The sequence below is a fragment of the Petaurus breviceps genome, unplaced genomic scaffold, assembly GCF_028583685.1.
Source record: "Petaurus breviceps papuanus isolate PSGF00001 unplaced genomic scaffold, PetGlider_PUasm1.0 37, whole genome shotgun sequence".
Classification (NCBI taxonomy): Eukaryota; Metazoa; Chordata; class Mammalia; order Diprotodontia; family Petauridae; genus Petaurus; species Petaurus breviceps.
This window is the reverse complement of record NW_027186296.1, coordinates 20,200,903-20,206,811: the sequence shown is the minus strand read 5'-3', so window position 1 is coordinate 20,206,811 and position 5,909 is coordinate 20,200,903. Positions and strand designations below refer to the sequence as shown.

General features: G+C 41.7%; 1 pseudogene; it reads right to left on the bottom strand.

Moving 5' to 3' along the window:
- Positions 1-2,211: 2,211 nt before the first annotated feature.
- Positions 2,212-3,715, bottom strand: LOC138169313 (ubiquilin-4 pseudogene; annotated as a pseudogene).
- Positions 3,716-5,909: the final 2,194 nt, after the last annotated feature.

Here is a 5,909-nt window from a genome sequence, read left to right as displayed (position 1 = left end):
TAGGTGGGAAGCCAATATCGATGAAGGGTTCTTAACCTGAGGTTTGTGAACTTGGTGGTACACATACACATGCACAACTAAATTTCAATATAATTGTTTCTTTTGCAATCCTATGTGTTTTATTTTATACATTTAAAAATATGATTCTGAGTTGGAGTCCACAGGCTCCACCAGATTGCTAAAGACACAGAAAATTTAAGAACCCCTGGGCTAAATAATCCCTCTGGTCTCTTTTGACTTTAAGATTCTATTTTTCCCCTTCCTCACTCAGAAAGGTGGGGACCTAATGAGTTTACATCCATAAGCATAAGAGAAAATGGACCCAAATGATTCTTTCAGTTACCATGCTCTGAATTTGAAACAATGGCTTATTACTGTTAGTTCCTCAGCAATTGGGAAAATTAACAAAATAAAATGGAAAATGCTTTTTTCTATAGTGCAAAGTTTTCTTTTGGGCTTAGTCTTCCTTGGGATGAATTCCAGGTCTCCTCTGGTTCTTGTGTGTCTGGCTAATGGGGGAAATACAGATTCTTTCTTTCTGGTTGCTATGAGACTCACATCTTTGGTTCTGAGTTGTTGCCATTCTCTGTGGGCCCTCGCTTGGTTACAAAAGAGTAGAAAAGACTCTTGGCAGTAAAGTTGTTTCTTGTTTCTTAGCATTAGGTTTTGATTATTACCATTATTTTCTCACTTTGGCCTGGGAAAAGGTCATGTGCAAAAGCCATTAGCTTAGACAGACATAGAGTTTAAGAGATTCAGCCTTTAAGTCCAACCCTCCCATTTGACAGGAAATTGTAGAGACCCAGTGAAACGATGTGACTATCCCAAGGTCACATCGTTGGTTGGTAAAAAGAAATAATTCTTTAAAAAGGTCCTAGAATTCGGATCTCCTGGCTTCTGTCCAAAGGTAGGATGTCAGAAACAGCTCTGGACCTGGAGAAAGGGGACCTGAGTTTGAGTCTCGAATGGCACTGACTAGTAAAGTGTTTGTGGGCAAGTCAATGAACTTCTCCAAACTTCAGTTTCCTCATCTGTGAAGTGGGTATAATACTTGTGCAACAAACCTCCCAGGGTAGCTGTGTGAAGGTGTCTTACAAGCAGTGAAAGTACTAGACGAATAAAAGCCACAATCATCTTTCCAATGCACCAATAAGGTCTGCTCAATTTTTTGTCTTACCTGTTTCAGATCTGTTTCAGAGCCTCTTTTTGTCCTTAAGAGTCTCCAGAGGAAACTCTGGGCTTTTGTGTATTTTGGAACTGCTACAGTTTTCAATGACTCAGAATCATCTCACTTAAGGGTTGTCTTGTTTTTGTTTTTCTTAACATTGAAGAGCACAGTATTTGGAAAGAGGGGACTGGTCATTTATTTACTTGTGACCAGAATCTAATGCTAAGAAACAAGAAACAACTTCACTGCCAAGAGTCTTTGAGCCTCAGTTTTCTCATCTGTAAAATTAGTGGGTTCACTTAGATGGCTTCTAATGGTCCCTTCTACCTCTAAATCTATGGCCCTGAGGTTACATGAAAACTTCCCTGCCTCCCCCAACTCCTAATCTCTTTCATATACTGCCTGCCCTCCCCTCACAAATAATCACTTATCTATCTTCAGTGGCATTCTATGGCTTGTAAGATAAAAATACCCCTTCCTTATTCTATCATTGGAAGTTCTTAGCTCAACCCCAGCCCTGTCTTTTCCAGACTTAATCCACATCTCTTCCCTTTATGCATTGTGCATCCCAGCCACACTGACCTACTTCATTTGCTATTTCCCAAACTTGAAATGCAATCATATGATCCCAAAGTATATACCAGTACTCAGCATTGTGGTAATTATGTATATGTGAGGGGAGTGGGGATGGTTGGGTGATGTCCTTTGCCCCATTTCAAACGGGCACGCTCATCTTTATTGGGCATCAAGACTTCTGCAGCTACTCCCATCCCACCACCAGGCTAGTAAAACCCCTTTTTCTCTTTGGGGAAGATTGTTCTAAAATGAAAACATGGAACCCTCCTTCCTACAACATCCCTGAGGGACAGGGAAGAAATTTCAGCCCCCTTCTGGGACAAACCCTAGTTCCTAGGGGAAGGTCAAAGGTACTGGTCACTTCAGACTTGGTCTTGAGCACATGGAGAATGTGTTTGTGTCTGTGTAGGTGTGGGTGGGTAGGTGTGAGGGGAAGAGAAAGGATATCAACATTCTGTGCTTGGAGGTTATGTAGTCAACAAGGACCTTTGTGGATATTGAGAATTACCTCTTGCAGGGGGAGGAGGGATCTGGATTTCCCTGGGATTTTCAAGGATGGACACCAGTCCTGGGGCCTATACCTGCAGTTGTTGGATCTGAAGCAGGGCCCTTCATGGTCTGGGGTTACTGAGAATGGACAGTGAGTCTGGGCTCTGCATCTGTTGTAGAAAGACAGGGAGTTTGGAGTCAGACTGCTCCTGCTGTTGGAGATTTCCTACAAACAATGAGAAATTCACTATCATATAAGCAGCAAAGTCAGGGTTCTAGGCAAGTGTCTGCATCATATTTCATATGTATGGGGAAGAAATTATGTTTTGCTGATTCTCTGAAATTTTCTGGAGAAAGCCTTGGGTCTCAGAGCTATTAACCATCCCTGATCCCAGGCTAGCTGCATTGATCCCCAAAGGGGTTGGAGACTGTTGGGTGTACTTGGCTGGTACCTGGGCCTCCAGTGCCCTCCCTATCAGGCCTTGGAGCCTGAAAGGTGGGGAGTGAGGAGCTCTAGGGGTGAGGGAGGGGCTCCTGTTCTCAGTCCAGAGAGGTTGAAAGGAGAAGCCGTCAAAGTTCCCTACCAATGAGGCGAAGGAATTGTTGTCAAACTGTTTCCAAGCAGCATTGAACTGGATTCCTGGATATCTATGCACATGTGGCTCAAGAGTATCCCCCACAGGGATACTTTCTAGATTGTTCAGGGTCCAGTCCTGATTGTACATCATCTCCTGAATCATGGCAATCTTTCAAGCCAGTTTCATGGTCTGCCTCATTAATTCAAGGCTACTGAGCATGTGGCTCAATTCCAGATTTCTCTCCATCAGGGTTGCATCTATTAGTTGGCCGTGATCATGTGGCACATCAGGTCAGGCTTGGACATTATGGCTTGGAGAAGGAGGTTCTCCATGATCTGGGACAGCATCTTGGTGTTGGACTTGAGCTACCTCTGCAATCTGTTCCAGCTCCATGAAATGAGATGAGCCCAGATCTAGGTTGCTCAGACCTAGAATCTCCCAATGCAGGACCACAAGGAGGCCCATCCCCAGCCCCTGGGGGTGGACCACCTCCACTGATCCTCTGGTTTCCACTAGCAGCATCAAAGACAGTGCTGCTTGAGGTGCATGGCTGAGTAGGTGCAGTGGGTGAGACAGTTGTCGAGACTAGAACAGAAGCAGTATCTGGGACAAAGGAAGCAACAGCAGCAAGGTTGACAGTAGCAATAGCAGCAGGATCTTGGGCCTTCTGTGGGGTCTTGATTGCCAAATGGACAGTAAACCCATCTTTGGTCCCATGCTAATGAAATGTGTGAGCCTTTTTGAGAATCTTGCCAATGAAGATCAGGACAAGTTGGTCTTGTAGGGCCTTAAACCTCAGGGAGCTCTCCTCTTTGAACTCCTTCACCAAGGCTCAACAGCAGATCACAATCTCCTTCTTGTCCTTGGGGCTCTGTTCTCTTGTTGAAGAATTGTGCAGTTCCATAGCTGGTGACCAATGAATTTGGGCCAAATCTAGATAGAGCACATAGCTAATTAGCAACTATGCCACTTTTGTGCTTGCTAAGGACAGTGAGCCCTATGAACACAAGAGGATAATATTCTTCTAGGGATGCTATAGGACTGTGAATCATGGAAATCATTCTCTAAGGGATCAAGTTATAGGTGGGCAAAAGGTGAGCAATATAGGATAGGTATAAGTCATCAAAAGTCATCACCAATTATGATTTGTACACAAGTATCATAAAAAGATATTGTCCAGGAAATGTACAATTGGAAAAGTCAGGGGGGTAGTCATATAATAAGAGGAAAGCATAGATACAGATGGACAACTTGAATTTTTGATGCACTCCTTCCTCCATTTCTGTCTTTTCTCCCATTTTTCTAGCATTCCTCTCCCTCCTGGCATTTTACCACTCTATGATTCTCAGAAGAAAACGAGCTAGCATTTATACAGCAAGCAATTTTTGAAATTTATTTTTATATAACAGTTTGCAAAGTACTTTACATATGTTATCTCATTTAATCCTCACAACAACCCTGACAGGTAGGGGAGACAATTATTATCCCCATTTTACAAATGAGTAAATAGAGGCAGAGAAAGGTTAAATGATTTTCCCAGGGTCAAAGAGCTACTAAGTGTCTGAGGCAGAATTTGAACTCAAGTTTTCCTGACTCCAAGTCTAGCACTCTAACCACTATGCCACATAGCTCTCAGAAGCAAATTATAGAAACCCACCCAGGCATAATCTCTTCCAAAGTGTTCCATCCTTCAGAATTTCTAATTGGCAAATATGTACTGCTGTACTTCTATAACCACCCCCTATCCTCCCACCCCCAACTCAACCTTTCAATGCTCACCAGGGCAAGTATTTACTTTTCTTGTTTATCTTGGGTTTCATTTCCTAAAAGGAAGAAAGACTTTTTGCTTGATCTGTAGAAGATAGTGGACAGGGCTGACCCATGGAAAAAGTAAGAAGCTATAAGGTTTATCTTCAAAACCTTGTTTACCTTCTTTTATTCATTCCATTCTTATCTCCTAGCATCCTCTTTCATTTGTTGGCAAAATAATTCAATTGATAATTAAATAATTTAACATATATTACCATAAATTTGATAAATTTAATAAATTATGATAAATAATTTAATAAAGCTAGTCTTATCAAGGGGCAGCATGGTGGACAGAAGGCCAATTCTGGAGTCAGGAAGACTTGAGTTTAAGTTCTCCTCTGGTATTTACTAATTGACATTTACTAGTTACCCTGGGCAAGACATTTAAACTCTCAGTGCCTCAGCCAACTAATCCATGTAAGTACCAAATAAATACCTGATTTTATCCATGGAGGGAGGTTTGTAGCACCAAGGAAACCATGGGTATCACCAAAAAAAAATATTCCCATTATAATATTTTATTTCTAAGGTGCTCTTTTATGAAATGAACTTATCATATTTTAGACATGGCAGGGCTCTGTCCACTCCCTCCTACAGATCAAGAAGAGTCTCTTGGAAAAAGAAGCCCCAAAGAGATAAGAACACTGAATAATTGCCATGGTTTTTAATGGAGTAAATAGCACCATTTATATGGGTTCGTGTTGCACCATCTTTTAGGAAAATAGCCCCAAGTAATTGAAGGTTTGTGTATGCAAATAATTCAACATTAATACATAAAATATACTCAATGTTCTTGGAGTAAATATCATCATCATTGGTTATAGAAATGAAACATGATTAAATGGATAGCATGCCACACTTGGAAACAAGAAGACCTAGATTTCAAACCTTGCTTCTGATGTTTATTATATCTATGCACTCAATTTACCTAGCCTCAGATTGGTCCAAGCTCCACATCCCAATCAGCTATCCAACTTGTTTATCTTGCCATCTGTCCTTCTACCATGTTTCCCCGATAATAAGATACTGTCTTATTATTTTTTTGGGACAGAAAAACACCAGAGGGCTTATTTTCAGGGGAGGGCTTATTTTAATGAACATTGACAGCAATTTTAATAAACAGGTAAATGTGAACAAAAAAATGTACCTTTATTCAATAAGCAAATCACTGGGGAAGAACAGGATGACGCGCTCACTCCTGCAGCTCTGATTGGATGCGTTTCACGGGGGGGGGGTGCATACAGAGGGTACCGTAATGTAGCGTGTAGCGCAGGGGATCACCTTCACTA